The sequence below is a fragment of the Arvicola amphibius genome, chromosome 11, assembly GCF_903992535.2.
Source record: "Arvicola amphibius chromosome 11, mArvAmp1.2, whole genome shotgun sequence".
Lineage (NCBI taxonomy): Eukaryota > Metazoa > Chordata > Mammalia > Rodentia > Cricetidae > Arvicola > Arvicola amphibius.
The window spans coordinates 81,225,127-81,252,455 of NC_052057.2; the positions used below are offsets into that span (position 1 = coordinate 81,225,127).

The following is a 27,329-nucleotide window of genomic DNA, read 5'->3' on the forward strand; positions in this document are numbered from 1 at the left end:
ACAGGACAAACCAGCAGCCTACAGATTGGGAAAAAAGCTTTCCTCTTAACACTGCTTTCATTGAGTCCCATAAATTTGGATATGTTGTGTGGTCATTTTCATTGAATCTTAGGACGTCTTTAATTCCTTTCTTTATTTCTTCCTTTACCCATTGATGATTCAGGTGAGCATTATTCAAATTCCATGTGTTTACAGGCTTTCTGAAATTGGTGTTGGTGTTGAATTCTAACTTTAAGCCTTGGTGATCCAATAAGATAAGATACATGGAGTTATTTCAATTTTTTGTATCTCTTGAGGTTTGTTTTGTTACCAAGTATATGGTCAATTTTTTGAGAAGCTTCCAGAATCTCACATTTCACAGAGAGCTGATTTCCAAAAATATATAAAGACCTCAAGAAACTAGATATCAATAAACCAAATAATCCAATTTTAAAATGAGGTACAGATCTAAACAAAGAATTCACAACATAAGAATCTGAAATGGCTGAGAAATACTTAAGGATATGTAAATCATTCTTAGCCACCAGGGAAATGCAAATCAAAAGGACTCTGAGATACCATCTTACACCTGTCAGAAGGGCTAAGATCAAAGACATAAGCAACAGCTCATACTAGAAAGGATGTGGAGCAAGGGGAACACTCCTCTATAGCTGGTGGGAGTGCAAACTTGTACAGAGACTTTGGAAGTCAATGTGATGGTTTTTCAGAAAACTGGGAATCAACCTATCACAAGAACCAGTTATACCACTTTTGAACTTATACACAAAGGGTACTCAATCATACCACATGGACATATGCTCAACTATGTTCATAGCAGCTTTATTTGTAATAGTCAGAACCTGGAAACAACCTAGATGTCCCTTAACCGCAGAATGGATAAAGAAAATGTGGTACATTTATATAATGAAGTATTATTCACCTGTTAAAAACAGGGACACCAAGAAATTTGAAGGTAAATGGAAGGCGCTAGAAAAAAAATCCTGTGTGAAGTAACCCAGACCAAGAAAGACAAACATGGTACGTACTCATTAGTTAATTCTAATGCCAATCACTCAGCACAGACTTCCTGAAGCTCACTCAACAAGGAGCTGTGTTCTTGTTATGTAATGCTCCCATTGATAACATCACATAGAAAAAATGTTCTCAGTGTACAGAAAAGGGAAACCTAAGCCATGATAGTGTCACTTTCCGAAGAGTTCCTATGAGGTCATTGCACAGCAGGGACCATTTTTGATATTGTTTACAAGTATTGCCTGTCAATCAGAATCAATTTTGAACCTTTGTTAAAGAAAAATTCAGGTAGTCTTAACATCCACTGTAGAGTGGAATGTTTGAGGTCGGGGCACTTACTTAAGCTTCTCAGCTGAGTCTGATTGTAGAACAGGCTACTTCTGGTGAATGGCGTTGTGGACTCAAACCCATAAGAGTTCTCAGCCAGAACTCGGCGGGCAGCCAGGGCTCCAACTATACAGGCTTGGACTTTCTGGGGTAGCAAAGAGTTGAAGCTGGCAATCCAAACTGGAAGTTCCTCTACTGGAACTACAACACATCACAACTGGACGAAGACTAGAGTTTGTTGAGGAATCAATGATTCCTGGGCCTACCTTCCAGACATGATGGAAATAAAATGTGTTTGAGATCTCACTAAATGAAGTTTTCCACATTCTACCACATGGCATCATTGGGAAATTGTGTGGGGCCTCAACTCAGATCTACTGAGTCAGGATTGGAATTTTAACCAGATCACCAAATAACCAAAAGTCCACAGTGAAATCTGAGCTGCACCAAAGCCTGGGCCTGGACTTCCTGGGCTGGGTGAATGAAATCAAACTGCGAGCAACCGTGAGCAGTGTGTGGTCACTAAATTCAATGTCACCACCCTAAATAAGCTAGCGATCTGTATGCCTTACTGCTTCCATCCATCACATCTCTGTGTTACAGCTCCGAGAATCCCTGTAACCGTATGCCCTGCGCAGCGTGCTTCCCCACTGAAATGTCCTAAATATTATAAAGATGGAAAATACATCATACTCACTAAGGAAAAAAAAAAACGTTTTCTATGACTCTGTTGAAGTTACTTTCAGAAGTTACAGGTGATGACAAGTTAGAAGACTTCCGGAGACAGGGCTTTTAAAAGCAAGCTTTCCCCATGTTGCTCTTTTCAGCAGGACCTGTAACTCCTAAGATCAAGCAATCCTTTAGACTGAGCCCCTTGACAAATCCAACCCTAGTAGCTAGGACCACGAGAATGAGGCACTGTGTCTATCAACTTTTTCCTTAAGTAATGTTCAAATGTAAAGGAAACCACAATATTTTCATTTGGCATCTCATTCTTTTAAACCCTATGCTTACTTTTACTGTTTTGCAATTCAACTTTCTTTTTAAAAATCTTTCATTTCAATTTCCAGATGCCAATATTTACTAAGGATTCTAATACACAAGTTTGAGAAATGAATGAAAATTATAGACAGATAAATGGTAAAGCCATGGTGCTATACTAGTAAATATTAAACATAAGTCTTCAAAAATACACTAGTTTAATAAACAATGGGCTCTTAAAACAGTTCCATTAATAATGCCTTGTTAGTTGCTAAACTTTTAGAATGATAATCTGTGAAGTGGTTCCCTGAAGTTTGTATACATTTATGAAGTATTGCTAATGTTTCGTAATTCATAAAAGTACAAAATTTATGACAGAACATTCAAAAAATGAACTCCAGCTGACAAGTCTAAGAAATTTCAAAGTGGCACTGACAATTCCAATCTACTTCCTTTCATGCCCAGATTCACTTAATATCTCATTTGATTCTCAAGCCTGCCTTCAGACGCAATTGAAACGAAACCGTCAGAAAGCTCCATCTCCATTTGGGCATGTAACCCTTTTACAAACACAATCACAGCCAAACACCATTGTAACCTGATTTGCATTTGCACTAACTAAATTACAAAGCACACCGAGAGTGCCTGCTCTGCATACCGCAGACTTGTTAGGGAGATATATTGCGGGGCTTCTGTGAACACTAATTAAAAAGGTTTTATCTTTCCCCCCTGGTCCACTGAAATCGTACAAATGTCTTTCCTGCTGCAACTTTGCTCACAAACAGTTTTCAAACATGTGATCGGAGCCAGGCAACTAGTGAAGGTAACGTGATTCTGTCTCCTTGGTGGACAAGCTCTAGAGACAAAGTTTTCACCTAAACTTTGCGCTCTGCCTTCTCTTTGTTATTTTGTGTTGTGCAACCTTGGCATTATCCAACTGTGGACTTTTATCTGCGAATATCTAAATCCTGTCTTGTGGAAAACTAATTACTGAACCACTGAGAGCTTCATAATGTCCTGCATTTAAGTCCTGTGCATCATACATAATGCATAGGCAGCAGTCCCTGCACTCTGATTACAGAACACTGTCATTAAGTGAGCAAATTAAAGATGTGAATAATTCACTGGCTGCGCTTATTGTCAGCACTGCATTGTGAAATTAGAATTTCTAATAAGTACTGCAATTTTTTTAACCCAATTAACACAGAGAACATCTTGAGACTGATTAGTACAATAAAAATTATTACCTTATTCTTTTGCTTCACAACAGCCAAATTAAATACTGTACTTAATTATGCAGCATTCATTCCTTCCCTACCAAAAAAATCCTATCATTTTAATAAGAGTTCTAATATTTGTAGATGAACTAAAAATATAACCCATGCATCTGTAGCTCACTGTCTTTTTGCAAAGTTTTTTAGGAGTCTGAACAGCACAATTGTTACCAGTGGTGGGTGGTGTTGGTATCAGTGTGTTCTTAAAACAAACATTTTCCCTAAAAACAAACAGCATATACATCATTGACAAAGTAAGCAACCTCTAGGAATTGAGTTGAATCTATTAAACCTCTGCTTTTTCTTAACTCTTTAGATGCAGATTTTCACGGATTTGCCCCCACCACACTGTGGTTGACGATGAAATACATACTTAAAAAATATAATTGACTTAGGAAAATGACCAAGTGTCTGAAGCTGCGGGTCTTACCTTGGATGTTCATTTGGCAAACAGGGATCTGTCTGTCTCCTATCAGGCAAGTAGGAAAGTCCAGTTTATGCTCGGCACGATGATCCTACGCAGAGAGTGTCTGCTGCCATATTAAATAAAGAAAATGATCATTTAAACCGAGGCTTTTGTCTCTCAATATTTCCTCCTGCTGTCCTTTTCGAATCAAAGCCCAGAAAAGCAGGCACATCTGGTGGCAGTCCCTGCCCCTGACCGCAGCAGCCTCTGGAGAACCCCCCCTTCCTTTTCAGCTCCTCTGCATCCCTTCCTGGGCAACTTCACCCCCCTAAAATGGGGGAAAGAACGATGGCATTGCAGGCAGAATATGAGATTGTTTGTTCAGCTTCTGCAGCCACCTCCTTCCTGTCTAGATATTTTACAGAAAGGGAATGAGAGGGAGGAACAGTGAAGGTGCTCTGAAAATCAGTCAGACACAATGCAATAGGGAGATGGAGAGGAGGGAAAGAAGAGGGAGAGAGAGAGAAGGGGGTGGCTGTCAGTGCAGATAAATCTGCATATGGAAATTAGGGTTATCCTGGGTACAGTTTTATTTAACTATGATCTACTGTTTTTTAAATTAGACCAGAATTTTAGCAAAGAAAAAAGTGAGTCTTGAAAACAGACTAACTTCTAATTCAATAGACTTAAAATTTTACTACACCAGCAAATAGCCAATCCAGAAGTTGTAGAAAAAAATAAATGGAGCAAAATACAGAGTGTGCCTACTGTTATTATGCTTAAAATGAAAACAAAGATAGCAACACCACCAAGTAAAAAAATGGAAATTAGGATTAGTAATGGAAATAATTACAAGAAAGAAAAGAGAAAGAAAGAGACAGAAAAGAAAAGCAGTCCTGGGCTAGTTTTCGTAAAATATTCCCCTTAAAATAATTCAGGAGTCTAAGGAAAAATATTTTCTAAACTGGATAATTGTCACTATACGTGGAAACAAATAGTAACACATTCTGATACCTTACTATCAGATATCACATGTTTTCCTTCCTCAACCAAGTCACTTTTTGTATCTCTGTCCCAAGCACGGCACAATGCATCTGGCCATAATCTCTCTGAAAATGTCCTTGTTCTAAACACATTTGGGGTGTTAAGAAAAAACAATGGGGTACAGGAACAGAACTATCACAGAGAGCTGACTAGTGAATCCAGAAATGAGTACTCTACCAGACACAGAGCAGAAAACAGTACGTTCTGAGGGGTGATGTGAGAGGTGGATTGGTGACAGGGACACGTTAACTCTGCGATTAAACATTTATCCAGTACCTATCACATGGCTGACATTGTGCTAAGAAGACTTAAGATAAACACCGTATAATTCCTGATATCTAGAGCCTATAATTCAATGGGAAAAATAAGCTTAGGATAACATGTGTTGTGCAGTGGTTCCTCTGAGTGAAAACACTCATTCCTGGAAGAAGGCTAAAAAGTCACAAGAAACTTAAAAGTCATAAGAAGCGCATAAAGTTGCAAGAAACCATGAAGCCCTTCTCAGCACTGCAAGGGTAAATACACTGGGGAAAGGAGATGCTCTGGAAGGAAACTGGACTCCATGCTGTGCACGAGCTACAAGGAAGCAGACTTTGCTGTGGATGTTTGGGCAGAGTAGCTACCTTTGAGTCACCCAAACCTCCATAAATAATCCTAGTGAAGTCTGCTTCACTGAGTTAGACTAGCTGGGATCATTTCTCCAGTCTATTGTCGATGCCTTAGACAGGGTGAGTAGACGTTGTTCCTGTTTCCCTAGAAAAAGTCACAACAGGTGGTGTGGATTTATGGGTGAAAAGGGTTGAGGTAGCCCTGACTTGAGTATCACAGGCAGATGTTAGTGCCCTGAGGACTAGTTCCCCAGTTATTGGTCTGATTGGATCCCCCTCAAGCCCAGATCACACCCCTTAAGCAAGTTACTTTGTGCCTATGATCCTTAATATCTTCAGCTGCAAAAATAACGGTAATTCCTGCCATTAAAATATGGACCTGAGGCTGGGGGAACGGCTTAGTGGGTAAAAATCTTGCTGCAAAAGCAAGAGATCCTGTAAAAATAGAGTAGAGCACGGGTGGAGATGGGGGAATCCCAAAAGCTGCCTATCGGCCCAGCATGTCTGAAATGGAGAGCTCCAGGTTCTATCAGAGATCCCATCTCCAAACGGGAAGTAAAGAGTAGTAAAGAGCCGGGCGGTGGTGGCGCAAGCCTTTAATCCCAGCACTCGGGAGGCAGAGGCAGGCGGATCTCTGTGAGTTCGAGGCCAGCCTGGTCTACAAGAGCTAGTTCCAGGACAGGCTCTAAAAAAAAAAAGCTGCAGAGAAACCCTGTCTCAAAAAACCAAAAAAAAAAAAAAAAAAAAAAAAAAAAAAAAAAAAAAAAGTAGTAAAGAAAGACAGCTAATGCAAACCTCTGGTGCCTACACACGTTCCTGCATGCACCTGCATATACACAGGCTCACACCCATGTCCATACTGCACATAAACACACAAATATGGGTAAATAAAGACTTATATAAAAATAATGAAAGAAAGTATCTTATCTGGATCATTATAATTGATCAATAAAACTGAGGATTACAAGTGAGTTCTCAACTGATAAGGCATCTCCTCTGGCAGAGAGCTCTGTGAATCCTTCCCCAGTGTCTGCACACATATTTAGTGACTTCTGCTACAACCCCATTGTTGACCACTACGCTCTCTCTTACTGTAATTTTCAACCGCTCATGTTCTACAGCAGTGGTTCACAACTTAAAACCAGTCCACATCACCATAGAAGAAGATAGGATTGTCTGGAGATACAGATTTTCAGAACCACATGAGGAAAGTCACTATTGGCATCTAATGGACAGAGGCCAGAGATGCTGCCAAACACTGCAAATTTGTTCCAAAGAGGACTACTGCCTGAGATGATCAAGACTCACAGAATTTTCCAGTCAGGACTTGACCATAATTCTAAATTTTCTTTAGGTCCCCAAAAGATTATAAGCACCCCCAATCAGCAGGAAGTATTCTGAAAAACTATGCCCATATTCCCCAAAAATGGACTAAGGATATTTTCCTTTGTTTAGAATGTTGGTTACAAATTGTTATGGATAATGGTCAGGAGAAAAGCTAAACATTTCAGAGTTCTTGTTTTGAAAAAGAAAGGAGGGGAGTGCTGTGGGACAATGGTCTTTTATCTTGTCACTTGTAGTATTATTTTTAATAAAATGCTGATTGGCCAGTAGCCAGAAAGGAAGTAAAGGCAGGGCGACCAGGCAGGAAGTAGAGGTGTAGCAACAAGAATTCTGGGAAGAGGGAAGCACAGTCTGGAGTCGTGACCTAGCGTCAGAGAAAGCAAGATATGACTGCCTCACTGAAAAAGGTTCCAAGCCATGTGGCTAACATTGACAAGAATAATGGGATAATACAAGTTATTGGAGTTAATAAGAAGTCTGAGCTACTAGGCCAATCAGATTATAACTAAAAAAAAAAAGAAAGAAAAAAGAAAAAAGAAATTGACACTTGGGACCTTCAAATAAAAGACTGACTCTAAGATTTTAGCAAAAAGACTCTGAAGAATTTGCAGTGGAATTAAGACGCACCAGTGAAACAAACAAATCAAAACCAGTTTATCAGTTTATTATATTTTCTTTATTATTGCCTCCTCCCTCCCCCCCCCCCTCTCTCTCTGTGTGTGTGTGTGTGTGTGTGTGTGTGTGTCTGTGTGTGTGTATACACCATGTGTACTGAGGTCAGAGACAACTTTTAATAGTCAGTTCTATCTTTCTACTGAGGGTTCCAGAAATGAAACTCAGGCTTGCTCAAAGCTCTTTCATCCGCTGGCATTTACCTTGTCCCAAATGATTAAAAACTTTTAATGTATATTGATAGGAGTTTGTGAAAGGGACAGAGAAACCACATGAAAGAGCTCCCAGCGGCTATCACTAGAACTATTTAGGAATAAGATGTTCAGAGTAGCACGGGGTTACAGATGAAAATATAACAAGACTGACCAATTAAACTGGACTAATGCTAAATAATAGAGATGGAGGAGACTCAAGGTACAGTCCTCAGCACTGAAAAAACAAATGAGGAAAGAAGAAAAATGAGGGTAAATGGATGGAGGAAAAGAGGCATTATTATTAAAGGATAACTCTTGTCTCATTTCATTATATTAACATGAAACTCACTAATGCAGAGAGACAGGTGAACGGATTCTGAAGGTAAGCTTCCTAGGTTTGAATGCAAGCTTTGTCTTCCATTACTTCATAGCTAGTCTGACAGGTAGATAGATAAAAAGGTGAGAGAGGGGGGAAGAGAGGGAGAAAGAGAGAGGAGAGAGAGAGAAACTTGCAAAACACTATCTATATTATCAGTATATCAAGAAGGTGGATTAAATGAACTGAGAGATTTAAGGCACATATAACAGTGTAAAGTATTTCCAAGTGACATATAGTTAGCTACAGATAGGCACCTGTTCAAGTTTGATTTTTGTGGCTGTGACAGAAACACAACGTGAGGAAGACGTTTATTTGGCTTACACTGCTAGATCACAGTCTGCCATTGAGGGAAGCCAAGATGCAACTCAAACCAGAGCAGAGGCATGAACTATGGAGGGACACCATTTATTGGCTAACTTTCCATGACTTGCTCAGCTTCCTTTCCTATTCAAACCAGAGCCACCTGCCCAGAGTGGCAAACCCATAGTAAGATGTCTTCTAATTAGTCATCAAAATATATCCTATAGACACGCCCATAGTCCAATCTGATAGAAGATATTCCCCAGTTAAGGTTCCCTCTTCCTAGGTGACTGTAGTTTGTGTCAAGTTGACAAAACTCTCAACACAGGGAGGAAAGAATTTATTTGGCTTGCATTTCCAGGTCATAATCGACTATTGAGGAGAGTCAAAGCAGAAACTCAAGTTGAAGCTTGAAGCACAAGCCATAGAGGTTACTGGCTTGCTCACTCACAGGTTCATGCTTAGGCAGCTTTCTCATACAGCCCAGGACCACTTGCCACCCACATGATCTGGGCTTTCCTGCAACAATTAAAAATCAAGACAGTCCCTCGCAGACATTCCTCCAGACCAACCTGATAAAGACAGTTTTGTGCTAAGTAGCTCTTACCACTGCAGCCAAAGTGTTTTTGTAACAAGAGCTGTTTACCTCCTCTGCGCAGAATCACCCAGTGGTTTACCATGGTGCTGTGAGTCAAGGAGAGTCCTCTGGGACTGACCCCCTCCTAGCCCCACTTCCTCGTCGCACTTCAGGCTTCATCAAGAAACCCTGCTCTTATTCATTCAGTGCGTGCTCTGCAGAGATTGCTTTGGCTGGTGCTCTGCAGAGATTGCTTTGGCTGATCCTATTTTGCGGCCAAATCTCAGCTAAAATGTCCCCTAATAGATAAGATTTCTGTGGGCCTTCTAATATAAAATAGTCAATGTATTGTCTAACTCATCATGCTTTTTAAATCACTACCATCACTTTATTTCATAATTGTTTCTAGCACATTCCCTGGAAGTGTGCCTCACATGTTTACAGCTCTATTCTAACTCATAAACACTTGTTGTTTAGTAGATGCCAAAAAACTTTTGTTGAATATAGATATATAAATATGTGAATACACACAGAGAAATATATATATTCTCATCAAACTGTAGATTCAAAAAATACCCTGGAGGTCTGTGTTTTCTTAATTCACATGTTCCCACTGTTACCCAGTTTTACTATAGTATTTATTTCATGGTATGCCCCTCAAGCAAGATAATATCTGGCTACCATTTAGCATAGTAGATTTTGCCTTCTTAAAATTCTTTCGTGGATGCACAATCTCAGTTGTCTCTTTTGGAAATGATGAAAATAATCACAGCTATTAGAGTCTAGTTTTTCTGTTAGATATTTTTACTAAGAGAGCATCTTTTGTCGTTTTGTTTGTTTGTTTGTTTGTTTTGGGGTATTGGGGACAGGGTTTGCTCTGTGTAACAGCCTCAGCTCTTTTAGACCAGAATGGCCTCAAATTCACAGAGATCCATCTGCCTCTGCCTCCCGGCTGCTGGGATTAAAGGTGTGTGCCACCACCGCCTGGCTAAAAATGTGTAGACCAGGCTGTCTTTGAACTCATGATCCTCCTGCCTCCCTCTCCTTCAGCAAATACTACCAGCATGTGCCACCACAACCGGCTTGGAGAGCATCTTAGTGGGCTTCCAGATCACAGTCAGTGAGGAAAGGCAGGACAGGAATGCAAGGCAGGAACCTGGAGGCAGGACCTCACCAGAGACCACAAGAAATGCTGCTTACTGACTTGCTTCCTTTGTTCTGCTCAGCTACAATACTTATACAGCCAGGCCCACCTAACTAGGGATGGTGCTGCCAATAATGGGTTGGGCAATCCTGCATCAACTAACAATTAAGAAAACATCCCATAAATGTGTCCATAAGTCAATGTAATGTAAGCAATTTCTTAGCTGAGATTCCTTAGACGATTCTAGTTTGGGTCAAGTTGAGAAAAAATAACATAAACTTTCTCTGTAAATGGCCCAGTACTAAGTGATTTGGGCTTCATGGACAACACATTCTTTGTTGCAAGTCATCAGTCTAGCACTGTAACAAGAAAACAACCATAAATATCACTCGAATCAAGAGGTATGGCTGTGCTTCAGTAAAACTGGAGGCAGGCTAGACTAGTCTTCCGCCTGATATAAATTTCTCCCTTTCTAGACAACACAGACTAAGGTGAAATCCCAGAGTGACTGTATCCATCCCAAATTATTAAAGAAATTTACTTTAGCTGGAGTGATCAAAGAAGGCTCCTGTGAAAGGCTTAGTACTGTAATTTAATGCTATGAGACAACAGACTGGTGAATATTGCCAAGTGGCTATTTCCAGGCTTGAAGAGCATTAGGCTCGACTCTTCCCTCACAATAAAAGGCTTGTATAGCCAGGCAATGGTGGTGAATGCCTTTAATCATAGCACTTGGGAGACAGAGGCAGGCAGATCTCTGAGTTCGAGGCCAACCTAGTCTATAAGAGCTAGTTTCAGGACAGGCACCAAAGCTATGCAGAGAAACTCTATCTCCAAAAACAAAAATAAAAAACAAAAACAAGGGGCTGGAGAGATGGCTCAGTGGTTAAGAGCATTGCCTGCTCTTCCAAAGGTCCTGAGTTCAATTCCCAGCAACCACATGGTGGCTCACAACCATCTGTAATGAGGTCTGGTGCCCTCTTCTGGCCTGCAGGCATAAACACAGACAGAATATTGTATACATAATAAATAAAAAACAAAAACAAAAACAAATAAACAAAACTTGTATAGCCAATGACTATGCAAGGCCCTAAGACCCTAACTACTAGTGAGTAGAATCAGACCTAAATTATATCTCTAGCTCTGGGAGATATGTATTACCCCAAACCCACTTCTGGGACCCTTTAAGGAGTAAAATCATGAGATTTACAGAAGAGAGACAATGGGGTAATACATAAATACAAAAAAAATATTTACAATCTCAAGAAACATCATGTGGTCACCATGTGATTAGGGACATGGAGAGTAAGGGTATTCTCAAAAACAAGCCGAGGTCATGGGTTAATGAAGATCAGGTTCCAGGAAATAGAGAGCAACTAAGCTCTTACAGTAAACAGGAACTTGTTTTTAATGATATAGCATAATGCCTTCAAAATGGAGTCAGGCAGGCTCCTCAACATGCTCCATTGTGTTTGTACACACACACACACACACACACACACACAGAGAGAGAGAGAGAGAGAGAGAGAGAGAGAGAGGATGAGGAGAGAGGAGAGAGAGAGAGGAGAGAGGAGAGAGAGAGAGAGAGAGATTAAAACCTGTTTTAAATAACTTGAACATAGCACTGTGCGTTTTTGTAAAGGGACCCTCCCAATGGGTCTCTGAATCACCTGGACAGAAAAATTCCAGAGGTTTCAGAGCTAGTGTAAAACCTGCTGAAACTATGTATCAAGACTATTGTTCAGTCTTCTCTTTAGACAGGTGAGACCCCTTGAAAGTCCTTTCCTTTACAAAATAATAAGCTCTGCCTATCTCCACCAGAACATCCTATGTATCTCACTTCAGTTCCATAGACAGCAATCACAAGGAATGGGAAGATGAGCAGAGTCAGATTCCAGTGGTAATGGGAGCAACGACACCAGCTGTATCTTGTGCCCATTCTGACCAGTCCTCTAAAATTGGTTAGCTTTGCTTGTGGCCATCCAGAATAAAGATCATCTTCCCTGTCTTCCCTAACTTGTGAATTTTAGATTGAGCCCAGGCCAGATACAGTATTGTTCCTGACACGCAACACTGTCAGATCTAGACCCAATATATGTCGTGTGTGTGTGAGAGAGAAACATCTTTTTTCTTGTTAAGCAACAGTTACGCTGAGTTTTTTTTTTTTTTTGCCACTTGCAGTTTTTCTCAGTTCAGATTATTATGCAAAGTTATGTTAAAAGGAAGGGTACACAAAAGTCTGGAGACAAGTTTAGCCAAGATCTCAAGAACGAAAGGGAGCCAAGACTTGAAAACCCAGAGCAAGCCACAGTTTGTGCAAACACTTTGAAGACAGAAAGAAAATAGATCATATGTCATGAGGAAGTTATGTCAGAAACATGAGCATGTTTGAATCTTTGCACAATGTCAGAATTCGTTGAATAGCAATAAATTCATAAGCCAAACAATTTTCATTGGCTTTAATTCATCAAAGACTCCTGATTTCAATTTAATATCTATGACCAAATTATTTTGTCCCAATCTTAAATACATTACACTTCTCAAGGTGCTTTGACTTATACTTGGAGTATAATGCAGCTATACAGTTTAAAAAGTCTTTACTGAAGACAAGAGCAGAAAGCTAATTCAAATGTAAAAAGATGCTGCAGATAGTTAGCTAATATATTAACAACATACCAGGTCATGGAGCAGGTTCTAGTTGCAGGGTTTGGTCCAAAGGCTTGGCAAAGCCGGTGGGTCTTATCAACAGGCAATCAGAGAGATCAAGCTGAGTCAGGACTTCCCTGATTGATTCACACAGGTGGGAAAATGCTGTCCTGCCCTGGCACTAGGTGTTTTCCTTTTATAGAAGCCAGGTGAGAGGTGACTTTTGTGAAAGCCAAAGTTACATCTTAAGTTTCAATTACTGTGCCCTAGAGGCTCCTGAAACAAAATGCCTCTGATCTGCACACCCAAGGAGAGATACTTCCTAAAATACTGGGGGCTACTGTTTGTGGGAGATAACAAGCCACATGTTTCCACTCCCTAAACAAGTCTAAACAAGTTTGTTTGGCCCAACTGCAATGGATGTGCTTGATCACATGTGAGACAGAAGGTTCACAGCCAGGAAATTTATCAGGATGTATGTTTGCCCCTGATTGGACCTGATGGGAAATACTAAAGCCACTGCAAACCGTGACTCGAGCCCATCTCTTAGAAACCTAGAGATGGACCTGGTCAGAGCCCATCTACAGCTGAGCAATATTTAGCTGAAGTTTCCCTCAAATTTGGCTGTAAATTATGGTAGTAGCCTTACTGTCAACCAGTGAGATTAATTAACACTTTATCTCTTTGTTTGGTGTGTTCAATAAATTTACAGACCTGACTATATTGTCAATATAACTTTGAGAAGTCCATGTGTCCTTATCATTTCTAATTTACTATAAGTGATAATACCATACTATACTACACAATACAAGTGGTAATATTTTACTTACATAAGTAACTTATCACTCTCTAACTCATGGTTTGGGCAGAATGTATTTGTTTATTTGCCTAAAGAATATGCGGTCCTTTATTTATTTTCAACATTAGACTCAAAATGAGCCAGACTTCTGTTTTAGAAAATTGAGCCACCTTGGCAAGGAACTCCTGGCTGATGTCTTATATAACGGAGGAACTAAAAGCTGTTTCAAGTTCCTATCACATAAACTTTTCTGTGGTTGTTTCAATGAAAATGGCCCTCATAGGCTCATATATTTGAATGCTTAGTCTCAATTTAGTGAATTGGAAAGATTAGGAGATGCGGCCTTTTGGAAGAAGTGTGTCACTGGGGGTTGGCTTGCCTTTGAGGTTTCAAAAACCCATGTCAGTCTCAAGTCTTTGTCTCTCTTCTCCTGCTCACAGATTATGACATAAAGCTCTCAACTACTGCTCCAACACCATTGCCTATCTGCTTCCAGCCATGATGGTCATGGACCCACTGAAAGTGTAAGGAAGCCCCCAAACTAAATGCATTCATCTGTAAGAGTTGCCTTGGCTGTGTTGTCTCTTCACAGTAACAGAACAGGGACTGAGACACTTCTCCACAGTGATGGTCTATAACCTAAACTGTGGGCTGAAATAAACCCTTTCACTCCTATGATGCTTATTGTGAGGGTATTTTATCAGAGCAGCATTAATTAAGATGGAGCACACACCAAGCCAGAAACATAGAGAAACACATTTGTGACCTTCTACACTGTCAGCATATACTAAATAACAAAATATTCACAAGCTATATTAATTTTCAGGCTGAAATAGAAAAGGCAGTCCCAGTTTTTCCTGACAGCTGACCACGAAACCCATCCTTTTATTCCAATGTTGATTAGTAGCTCTCACATAACATGTTATGCTTCACATACCTGGGATCCTATGGGAGAAGTATTAAAGTTGGGGAAGATCAAGAAGTCCACGCAGAAAATTTCAGTCAAATGGTGGCCATGTTGATCCGTATCTCAGGATCAGCTATAAGGGGCATTGTTGGCTATAAAAACATTGTTGCCTGAGGATAGTCCTGACTCATCAAAATTCAATTATAGATCAGAACCATTGTTCCTAGAGTCCAAAGTGAGAATGATGCAGAGAAAATGATGAATCAGAAAGTAAAAGTATGTGTGATGGCTATTCTTGATGTCAACTTGAGTGTATCTGGACTTAACTAAAACTCAAGGGGCTAGACACACCTGTGAGGAATTTTTTCTTAAATAAAACATTTAAGGTAGATCCACTTTAATATGGATCCTTTCAGGTAGAACAATCCATCTTTAATCTGGGCTGTACCTTCTGCTGGCAGCCTATATAAAGGACATGGTAGAGGGAAGCTTATTCTCTTTTCCTGCTTGCTTTCACTTTTTCTGACAATTCCATTTCTTCACATGACACCATATTCCATGCCATGACAATAATAGAACAAACCTCTGAAATTGTAATCAAGCCCCAGTTGAATGCTCTCTTTTATAAGAGTTGTCACAGTTAAGGTGTTTTTTCACAACAGTAGAACACTATCTAGGTCAGCATCACAGAACATGCAATCTAGCTGTTAATCAAGAATTCATGGTCTAATTATTAAAGTGTTGTGATGGTTGTTTTTAGTTTAGACTTTTTACCTCCATAGTCCCCCACCCTTGACAGAGCAGCAAGGTCAAACCATTCGCAAGGGATGAACATTATGTTGTAGAGCTTCTTTAGAGTGAGTGGGACAGGGTATAGAAAGCTAGATGACATCACTGATCCATCATAGGTGTGCAGGACTATGAGGTACAGAAGTCTCGAGAAGCATTTTGGAAAAGATAGTTGCTGTCACAGGAAGTATGGGGCAGGATTATGACATTACTCAGCAATAGAGAAGTCTCCCATAGTGGAAGACAGGTGTTGATGCTGAAGTTAACAATTTACTGGGATGATGCCCTTTGAATCTTAGTGATCTGTAACACCGAAGGATAACAAACACACCAGAAGGTTAAATAAGTAAAGGCCAAGGTACAAAACAGAATTAAGCCAGGAAAAAAGGATTAAGAGAAACAAGAGCATTCTAGATCCATTATAACCTTTATCTGTTAAATTTTTAAAAAGCCCATTTAGTTATTGAATAATGTAGGGGCTGAAATGTATAACATAAAAATTACACTAGGAGGATAAGAATGGCCTTCTGGGGCCACACTTATCTAAACAGTAATTGAAAACTCTGTCAGTAAGAAGAAATAAGACAACAGCTGGCTCGGTATAAAGGAAAAGTTTTACCCTTTAGGAAAGAAAATAGAAAAGCATGTCTGTTGTGTCCACTGCAGAGAATTTAGGCATTACCATTTTGTCCCATCAGGAAAGAGAGACTCAAGATGAGAGACCTAATAAGATATGATCAGTCAGTGTACCCAGTTTTTCAGTGATGTCTTGGGATCTTCTGGAGGTCTGATGCTCATTGGAGAAGTTAAGGAGTATGTCTTAAAGATGGGGTTAAGAAGAGGTGTAAGTCAGCCTTGAGGGGGTGTGTGACAAACCAACTTCTGATAGAAATTTTCTAACACTATATATGGATTTTTATTTAGTACCAGGTAAATTAATTCTGAAAGAATAGTACAGCTTGCAAAGATTTATTTTAATGACAGACAAAGGTAAATTGAGCAGTGATTATTCAGACATCTCCCAAGGAGATAATTTTAAAATTAGGAAATGAGTATCACCAACCTAGAGATTTACATAGTTGATGCTGGCTCCTAAGGTCTATTTTGAAGAGGAAGTGTAATTCCTCAATTGCTTTAATGCTTTCATAAGCTATTCTGAATGCTTTCAAGAAAATAAGATGGGGAAGAGAGAGGAAAGGAAGGGAGCAGAGAAAAATGTACAGCTCAGTAAAATCAATAAAAAATAATAAATTGTTTTTTAAAAGATAATTGGTTATCTAGAGCAAAAATATCAGTCATAAAAATATCACATACATAAAATTTTCCAGAACTGGTTGACAGGCATAAGGTACACTGCATACCTATAATGCCTGTGGAGGCTGAAGCAGAAGGCTCATGAGTTCAAGCCCAGTCTAGGCCACGTAATGAGCTCATGGTTCAAGAAATCAAACCAAACCAAACCAAACCAAACCTAAAAATTAAAATAAAATAAAGAAAGAAAGAAAATAAGGCTTGCTCCTGGACAAGCAAACACAGTGATGTTCTGGAGTTTAACAGTTGCTGGAGTAGGTAGTAAGACCTGGTGGTTTAATTGGCTGAAGTTGGTTTCTTAGAATGACGGCTGTCTTAGGGTTACTGCTGGTGTGATGAAACACCGTGGCCAAAAGCAAGTCGGAAAGGAAAGCGTTTATTTCACTCCTACTTCCACATCACTGCTGCCATTGGGAAGTCAGGACAGGAACTCAAACAGAGTAGGAAGCTGAATGCAGGAGCTGATGCTGAGGCCATGGAGGCTTGCTCATGGTGGCTCACTTAATCTGCTTTCTTGTAGAACCTAGGACCAACAAACAGCCCAAGGATGGCACCACCCTCAATGGGCTGGAACGTCACCACTCAATCACTAATTAAGAAAATGTCCTATAGCCAGATCTTATAGAGGCATTTTTTTTCAATTGAGACTCCTTCCTTCCAGATAACTTTAACTTGGGTCAAGTTAACAAAACTAGCCAGCAGCACTGCCTTTGTCTTTTGGAATACCACGACCTCCAGCTTAACCAGGCATGGATAAGAATTCTGCCTCCCCTCCACCCATCAACTACTGAAGCAGGTGGGACAGTTGGCCCTGAGGTCACAAGAGCAGGAGAGCAGGCCCTGCACCTTGCTTGGGCAACAGCATAGAGCCAACACTGTTGGCAGAAGTGCAGGTAAGCCAGCCCCACAGTAGTAAGTCAGAGCTGTTCCCATTACTCAGGTGTCTTGAGGCAACATGGACAGGGGAAAGTTACCTCCCTCCCTCTGCTCATCAGTGCCTGAGGCAGGTAAAGGAGATGGCCGTGGGGTCATAAGAGCAGGGGTTGACCTTGCCCCTCACTGGCTGTAGCACTTGGCAGAGTGGCTCCTACACCTCACCTGGACAACACAGTAGAGCTGCCCCTGAACATAGTTGGGCACATGGCTTTGTGGTACAATTAAGCAGCATTTGGGTATATACCCAAAAGTAGTATTGCTGGGTCTCGAAGTAGGTTGTTTCCTAATTTTCTGAGAAATCACCATACAGATACCACCTTGTACTTCCACCAGCAATGGAGGAGTGTTCCCTTTACCCCATATCCTCTCTACCATAAGTTGTCATCAGTGCTTTTGATCTTGGCCATTCTCACAGGTGTAAGATGGAATCTCAGAGTTGTTTTGATTTGCATTTCTCTGATGGCTAAGGGTGCTGAGCATTTCCTTAAGTGTCTTTCATTCATTTTAGATATTTTTTTTCCATTCTGCAGGCTGTCATTTTGTTTTGTTGACCATATCCTTTTCTTTACAGAAGCTTCTCAGTTCAGGAGGTCCCATTTATTAATTGTTGCTCTCAGTGTCTATACTACTGAGGTTATATTTACAAAGTCATCTCCTGTGTCAATGCGTTCAAGTGTATTTCCCACTTTCTCCTCTTGAGGTTCAGTGTGGTTGGTTTTATGTTGAGGTCTTTGATCCATTTGGACTTGAGTTTTCTGCATGGGGATAGATATGAATCTATTTTCATTCTTCTGCATGTTGATAACCTGTTGTGCCAGCAACCTGTTGTGCCAGCACCGTTTGTTGAATATGTTTTCTTTTTTCCACCTTATAATTATTTTACACTTATTTATTGTGTGTATATATATATATATATATATATATGAGAGAGAGAGAAAGAGAGAGAGAGAGAGAGAGAGAGAGAGAGAGAGAGAGAGAGAGAGAGAGAGAATAGGTGGAGTCAGAGAAATGCCATGTAGCTGCCAAAAGAGAAAGATGCTGCTGGAACCTTACTAGTAGGCCACAGACTCATGGTGATACAGAGATTAATAGAAATGGGTTATTTTAAGGTGTAAGAGTTAGCCAATAAGAAGCCTGAGCTAATAGGCCAAACAATGTTGTAATCAATATAGTTTCTGTGTGATTATTTGGGTCTGGGCAGCTGGAAAATTAATAAGCAGCCTCTGTTTACAAGGTTACATGTTTTACTTATGGTTCTCATGTTACGGTGAGAAAACATGACTAAAAACAACTTGGGCATGAAGGAGCTTATTTTGCTTATACTTCCATACCACTGTTCTTCATAAAAGAAAGTCAAGAGAGGAACTCAAACAGGGAACCTGGAGGCAAGAGCTGATGCAGAAACCAGTAAGTGCTGCCTACTTGTTGGTTCATGTAATTTTTAAACTGTCATTCTTTCTGTTGGCATATCAGTGAGTGTGCCCCTATGATTTGATACTTTTGTTGTCAGTGTGTATGTTTCTGTGCCACCTTTAGATATATGTATTGTGGAGGCCTTTGCATGATAAAGTACCCCCTGAAAGGTTTTAATTCAAATTAGCCTGTATGTAAACAAGAATATGTGTAAGTTTAGTTCAGTTTTTTTTTTTTTTAGTTTTTTTGAGACAGGGTTTATTTTGTCTGAATCTCTCTTTATTGTGTATTTATAATTATTTTCTGACCAGGAGCACCTTTTTATCTAAATGCTAAGTAGGCATGACTAGGACCAACTCCACAGCCCTGCCTGTTGGCTATGCCCTGTCCAATATGGCAGAGGCATGTTCACTGCCTCTGCAAGCATGCTCACCACCCCAGCTCCAGGGATGCAGCGGGTCCATGTCACCATTAAGCAACTAGTAGCATGCTGCTCAGAAACCCCACTTAAGTGCAGGACCTCCCAAAAGAGTCAGAGTTCATGCTGCAAGGAGGAACCAGGAAGCTGCTGTTTCTTAAAGAAGCCGCACAGTTTTTGCTGCTAATGCTGAGTCAGGAAGTCTTCTCTTAAAGGAATCATACCTTCGCTTGCCTCTAGCAAGCAGAGCCCACCTCAGAAAATGCTACCAATAAGCCATGCTTAACTCTGCTCTTTTTGGTCTAGAATTCCTTCCCAAGCTCTCTCGGGTTTTATGTGGATATAGTTGACCCTCATTGATGCCATTATGTAAATGGAGACTGCTCTTCTGTTGCTAGCCACCCTGCCCAAATAACCATACAGAAACTATATTAATTACAACACTGTTTGTCCTATTAGCTCAGGCTTCTTATCAACTAATTCTAACATTTTAAATTAACCCATTTCTATTAATTTATGTATCACTACAGGCTGTGGGCTACAGGTAAGTTTCTGGCAGTGTCTTTCTCCTTCAACAGCTACATGGCATCTCTCTGACTCTGCCTACTGTCTATATATCTCTGTTCAGATTTCCCACCTGTCTTTATCTGCTAAGCTATTGGCTGAAACAGCTTTATTCATTATCCAATAAAAGCAACACATATACAGAAGGACATCCCACATCATCTAGATATATAGAAATATATTTCAATTAGATAATCTTGAACACTTCAAAGACCTAAAGAATATGACATTTAAAAGCTTTAAGAACTTAGATTTTTCTCAACAGTGAGGCATGTCTGGTTCTGGCAGCACCAATTACTTTGGAGAGACTGATGAACATTGAAGAAACTCATTATGGAATTTGACTCAATGTGACAAGGCCAGCCATTTGGACAAGAAACTACTCTTGACTAGACTGATTGATGGTATACTGTATATATTGGGCATGAAGGACCCATCGGAAAATGACTGCTGAACTTTCCAAAAGATTGAATGATTCTTCAGGGTTCCTGCTTCACAGAATAAATTTCCAGACATTTTGCAGGACTGACAATATAGTGACTGACAATATAGGCTAAACAGTCTCTCAAATTTTCTGCTTCATGGAAAAGTATGCTGGATACTATGGGCCTGTAGGCTGAGATGGATGCCCCAACATTATAGAACTTTGGGTGACTGTACAGGCAGCAAGATGTCTCTGTCAATTTTAGAGTTTTGAAAGTTTTCTACAATTTACTTCCTGTTTACTTAGGTAATATTGTATCCTTCTGGGGTCTTTGAAGAGTTGAAGACAGTTAGCTATAATCATTGATTTTCTTAGTTATGATAAAAGATGAATTAGATACTAACCTTTAAACTCTCAAAAATAAGATAGATGATAGAATATTTTCTTTAATTTTTGCCTTATACAAATAGACTAAATATTGTAACTGCAACTCTTGTTTGATACCTGTTTTGCTATATGTAATTTTACTATGTTAAAGTTAAAACCTTCCTTTTTAATTAGACAGAAAAAGTGGAGATGATGTTGGATGCCCTTCTGTATATGTGTTGCTTTTATTGGTTGATAAATAAAGTTGTTTCAGTCAATGGTTTAGCAGAACAAAGGCAGGTGGGAAATCTGAACAGAGATATAGAGTGATAGTAGGTGGAGTCAGGGAAACACCATGTAGCTGCTGAAGGAGAAAGATGCTGCCAGAACCTACTGGTAAGACACAGCCTCATTGTGATACACAGATTAATAAAAATGGGTTAATTAAAGAGACAAGAGCTAGCTAAAAAGATGCCTAAGCCTTTGGACAAAGTGTTGTATTAATATAGCTTCTGTGTGATTATTCAGGTCAGGACATCCAGGAACAAAAGAGTAGTCCCCAATTACATAACCTCATTTTAAACATCTTCCCAGCGTGTGTTACCTTTATACTCATTATAAAAGTGTCATTCTTGGGATCCTTGAGAAGATAATAAGAAGGTGAACTCCCCAAAAAAGATATAGTAATCCTCCTAGATATTGGAAGTACACACGATCGCCAGGCAAAATTGGGAACTTGAGGGTTGGGCAAGACTGGGCCAAGGGAAGATGGGGAGAGAAAAGTGTGAAGGGGAGAACGGGGGGAGCTCGGAGGAATGGGGTGCTTGGGATATAGGAAGGGTTGATATGGGAGCAGGGAAGCATATATCTTAATTTAAGGAGCTACCTGAGGGTTGTCAAGAGACTAGAGGGGTTCCCAGGTTTCCAGGGAGACGCCCCCAGTTAGTTCCTTGGGCAGCTGAGGAGAGGGAGCCTGAAAAGGCCAGTTCCTATAGCCATACTGATGAATTTCTTGCATATCACCATAGAACCTCCACCTGACGATAGATGAAGAAAATGACAGAGCCCCACATTGGAGCACCGGACTGAGCTCCCAAGGTCCTGATGAGGAGCAGAAGGAGAGAGAACATGAGAAAGAAAGTCAGGACCGTGAGGGAACCTCCAGCTGGCGACAGATGGGGAAGATGACTGAGCCCCACATTGGAGCACTGGACTGAGCTCCCAAGGTCCTGATGAGGAGCAGAAGGAGCGAGAACATGAGGGAGAAAGTCAGGAACGAGAGGGGTGCGTTCACTCATGGAGACGGTGGGACAGAACTAATGGGAGATCACCAACTCCAGTTGGAATGGGACTGATGGATCATGCGACCAAACCCGTCTCTCTGAATGTGGCCAATAGCGGGGGCTGACTGAGAAGCAAAGGACAATGGCGCTGGGCTCTGATTCTTCTGCATGGACGGGCTCTGTGGGAGCCTTCTCAGCTTGGTCGATCACCTTCCTGGACCTGGGGGGAGTTGGGAGGACCTTGGTCTTAGCATAGAGTGGGGAACCCTGATGGCTCCTTGGCCTTGAGAGGGAGGGAGGGGAGGTATGGGTGGAGGGGAGGGGAGGGAAGGGGGAGAAGGAGGGGAGGGAAGGGGGAGGGGAGGAGGAGGGAAGAAGATGGAAATTTTTAAATATAAAAAAAAATAAACCATGAGAAAAAAAAAGTGTCATTCTTTGGATTTAAAGTGATGCATCCAGAATCTTGAAATAACCCATTGAAGGATAAGGGTAGCAGAAACATGTTCCAGATAAGTGAAACTTTGGGTGTGCCATAGGGGTCCCCAAATTTGTCTGGCACACAAGGCAAGGTTGCTTCTAAAAATCAACCAAATCTGTCCTGCAAGACTAAGTTTGTCTTGGGAGGCCTGAGTCCATCACGTCACTCCTAGCAACTGAATTATCAGGGAACTCCATGAGTATTCTACAAGTGCAGGACAAAGAGATCTTGGAACAGTGTTTTATGTTGCAACGTACCTTATACATCTGATAGGACTCATGACCTTTACACATAAATATTCCTGACTAGTCATAAGCCTTATAATCAGTTATCCAGTTCTAGACAGAAGCACATCATATTGACAGTAACATTGATGGCTTTGGTCCTTTAAATAGGTATCAGTCAGGAAGGGACTTAACAGACGTACCTTGTTGGGGTCTGAGTCAAAATATGAGAGTATTCCTGAGAAGGTTTCTCCTTTGTAAAAGTCCAGAGACCCCTTTCTACACCTCAGAACAAGGGCCCCAACCATTCTCCTAAAATAATGAGTGAAGTGTTAAAGTTGCTGGTGTCCCTCACAAGGAACTGGTATCCCAATTGCATGTCCCACTAGAACCTGAGTCAGTGAACTTATACTATGATCAGCATGTTCAGCATGTTCACCAGCATGTTCCTTGTGGGGTGGGAGAACTGAGTAAAAAGGGTCCTCCCAGAACTCACTGAAAGAAATGGCTGTGCTGTGCCAACATGATAACCAACAGGCAGGAACTGGAAGAGAAATAGTGTCTCAATAGGATGGTTCTATTGGGTGGACTTGAACTTGTCAGAGCCCAGAATGTTGGTGTTTGAAAAACAGTTCATTGTCCTCCAGCTGCTCTCAAGTACAGCCGGGGTCTGTAGTTTGAGGAGAGCCCATTTCAATTTTATAGGAGCAGTAACAGCAGTCCAGACATTGTCACAACTATGGATCCACTTGTCTAGTCTTAGCATTTGAACTGACACAGAGAAAGACAGGATAATGGTGAAGGGAGGGCGGAAGGGAAAAAGAAGGAGCAAAGGGGAAGGGGGAAGAAGAACTTGAGGGAATGGGTAAGTCGAGTAGGAGGAAGGACAAAGATGAGAGTAAGGAAAGAGATATCTTGATTGTGGGAGCCATTATAAGGTTAGAAAGAAACCTGACTCTAGAGAAATTTCCAAGAATCCACAAGGATGACCCCAGCTAAGACCCTAAGCAATAGAGGAGAGGGGGCCCAATCTTAACTTGCCCTGTAGTCAGACTGATGAATACCTTATATATCACCATAGAACCTTCATCCAGCAACCGATGGAAACATAGGCAGAGACCTGCATCAGAGCACTGGACTGAGCTACCAAAGTCCAGTAGAAGAATGGGAGGAATGAGAATGTGAGCAAGGAGGTCAAGACCATGATAGGGATACCCACTGAAACAGTCTACCTGAGTTAATGGGAGCTCATCAACTCCAGCTGGACTGGGAGAGAACAAGCATAGGACCAAACTACTCCCTCTGAATGTGGTTGACAGTTGCATGGCTGGGGCAGACTGAGGAGGCATGGCACTGGCCAGTATTTATCCCTTATAGTAGGAGGCCACTTGTTTGTTTCAGCTCAGACCCAAAATAATCACACAGAAACTATAGTATTTAAAACACTGTTTGACCAATGACTCTAGCATATTTCTGGTTAACTCGTATCTTAAATTAACCCATCTCCATTCCATTATTCTGTGTATTGCCATGAGGCTATGACTTACCAGGTAAAGTTCTGGCATTTGTCATTGGTGGGGCTACATAGCTTCTCCCGGAGTCCACCTCCTTTCTCCCAGCATCCAGTTTAGTTTTCACTGCCTAGTTCTACTCTGTCCTATCAACAGGCCAAGGCAGTTTCTTGATTAACCAATAGTATTCACAGCATACAGAAGGGAATCCCACATCAATCCTTACTGCATATACTGGCTTTTTGGGAACCTCTCCTCTTTGGATGGATACCTTGCCCAGGCTAGATATAATGGGGAGGTCCTTGAACCTTACACAAGGTAATGTGCCTTACCCTCTCTGAGGATTGGATGGGGGTGGGATAGGAGGGAATGGGAGGAGGGAAGGGAGTGGGAACTTGGATTGGTATGTATAATGAAAAAAGATAGTTTGTTTTCTTTTTAAAAATAATTAATTTTAAAAATCTATTTTCAATAAAAATAAATATCATAAAATGCCAAAAAAAGAAAATTCTCCATAGGCTTGCCTTATGGAGACATTTTCCCAACTGAGTCTCCTTCCTTTCTGAAGATTCCAGCTTGTGTCAAGTTGACATAAAATTAGCCAGCAAAATATCCCATAGGTTATGGAAGATACCTTATGAACTGGTTCAAATTATACAATATCTGTTTGAGGGATTTAGGGAACAGGAAAGCCAAAATAGTTCATACCAATGTGGGCCATGAAGCTCTGGTCTCTTTTGACAAGAAAAGGCCAAAGTGAGATTTTCCCCCAAGACACTTTTTTAGCCCCCATGAGCCAGGAAACTGGGGGATTCTTTGTTCAGGAAATACTTTCTTCTCTTGGCCCACATAACAGGTGATTACTATACATTGAATTAGAGTGTTCTCCAGATGAATCTGCTCTATCAAATCTTGGAAAAGACTATGTCAAATAAATCAGGATTGTTTTAAACAATCTTTGGAAGACAGTCCAAGTGGTTTGTCTTTCTCTTAAGTTGGGAGCTTCAAAAGCCAAAGAAGCTTACTGTTGAGGTAGAATAGAAACAAAAGAAAGCATCCTTAACATTTAGCACTGAAGTCATATTAGTGAGAGTCTACATGGGGAGAGTATAAGGATTAAGTACTACTGGATGGAGTCAATTATTGATCAGACAGAGGCCTTAGACTAATCTCCATGTGTTAGGGCATTGCTAAAACTAAGGATGATAGTATTATATGGAATAGAACAGACAATCAATAATTCTAGCTTCTTTAGTCCTTGAATTATAAAGATCTTTTCTATTTTAAGTCTTTAGGGTATATAGCTTTGATATGGGAAGTAGGATCCTTAAGATGCATGACCATAGAAGTAGGTATTTTAGCCCCCTGTCTTGTTTCCATATGAGGCCTTGATATTGCTCTGTATTTTAGAGGCAAGCAATAGTGTTTCCTTGAAGAGAGAAGCAATTTGTTTTTGATATTAGATAAGAAGTGGGATTAGAATATGGAGAACAATTAAAATAGAATGACAGAAGTGCAACTCTCCCCATGAACAGATAGGTATCTTAGGAGCTGTGCCAATAGGCCCCAGGTGATTATGGTTTTTGAGATCTGGGACCAGGTGAGAAGGACAGTGCTGAAAACCATACCCCAGTCAATCATGAGTTTCACCTTATGGTCATCTATAATCAAAACTGCGCAGGAATCTTCCAGATTGATGGGCATAAAGGGATCCAGAATGGGAGGCCCTAGGTCTTCTAGGGAAAATGACTAGGGACTCAATTGATTCTTGCCAGCATGAATTCTTCCAATGATTTCCTTTACAAATATGGTGAGGACCAGGTAGTTCCAGGCAGGACATAATCACAGTTGCAACAAGTAAATACATTTTATTCTGTAGATGGAGTGGCGGGGCTGCGTCCTGCCACCCGGCTAGCTTTACACCCGAAATAATTACATGGAAACTGTATTCGTTTAAACACTGCCTAGCCCATTAGTTTCAGCCTCTTATTGGTTAATTCTCACATCTTCCTTTAACCCATATTTAGTAATCCGTGTAGCACCATGAGGTGGTCGCTTACCAGGAGAGATCTTAACCTGTGTCCATCTCAGAGAGGAGAACCTATGGCGACTGCCTGAAGCGTCCGCCTTCTCTCTTCCAGAATTCTGTTCTGTCTACTCCACCTACCTAATTTTCTGTCCTATTAAAGGGGCCAAGGCAGTTTCTTTATTAACCAATGAAAGTAACACATAGACACTCCTCCATCATTATTCAAAACAAAGAAGCACACACACAGAACGCACAAAGACACAGACATCTCAGAAGTGAGGAGAAGATTCATATACCAAAATCTATTTTCTTTAGAGGGACAGAAGTTGTAAGTGGTGGTGAACTGAGATAGGTCTCTTTCCCCCTTTTTCTAAATCGCTCAGCTTAAACAAATAATAGTGTAGTGATGGGCTTACAGCACCTGTCTAAGTACTTCCTAGGACATATTTAGGCAGGTCATTTGGAAGGGGGTCCTTTCAGGAAAAAGAAGTCTGCCAAGTCTTTCTACTGCCTGAAAAAAACCAGAAGTAATCCATCTTGTTTATTTGTGGCCTCTTTTCCTGTTTGTCTGCTGGTTGGGGTATCATCTGATGCCAGTGTTCCCTCAGTAGAAGTCTCAGAGAAGAGGAAAACATAGAAAAATCTCCTAGAGAGGCAAAGTACAGAAGCAAGATCATTGTAGACTTCAATAAGACAAAAAGATAAAGCCGAGAGAGAGAGAGAAAGAGAGAGAGAGAGAGAGAGAGAGAGAGAGAGAGAGAGAGAGAGAGAGAGAGAAAGAGAGAGAGAGAGAGAATTCAAAAACAAAATTGTAGCCCGAAACTCACTTGGTGAAAGAATATTCATGGAATTTCTAGTTTGGTGCATGGCCATTTCCCTGTAGTGGGCCAGAGGAATGCAGTATTTCTATATCTAACTCTACATTTGTATTTGTTTTCTCTTTTTTTAAAATTGTTTTTATAGAGCTATA

General features: G+C 40.6%; 1 long non-coding RNA gene across 1 annotated transcript in view; it reads right to left on the reverse strand.

The window, feature by feature from the left end:
• Positions 1-27,329, reverse strand: part of LOC119826624 — a 294,645-nt gene that overhangs the window by 259,459 nt on the left and 7,857 nt on the right. Inside the window, exon 2 of the long non-coding RNA XR_005287455.1 lies at positions 4,024-4,123. This is a non-coding gene — a long non-coding RNA (uncharacterized LOC119826624). The remainder of the gene's footprint in view (positions 1-4,023; positions 4,124-27,329) is intronic.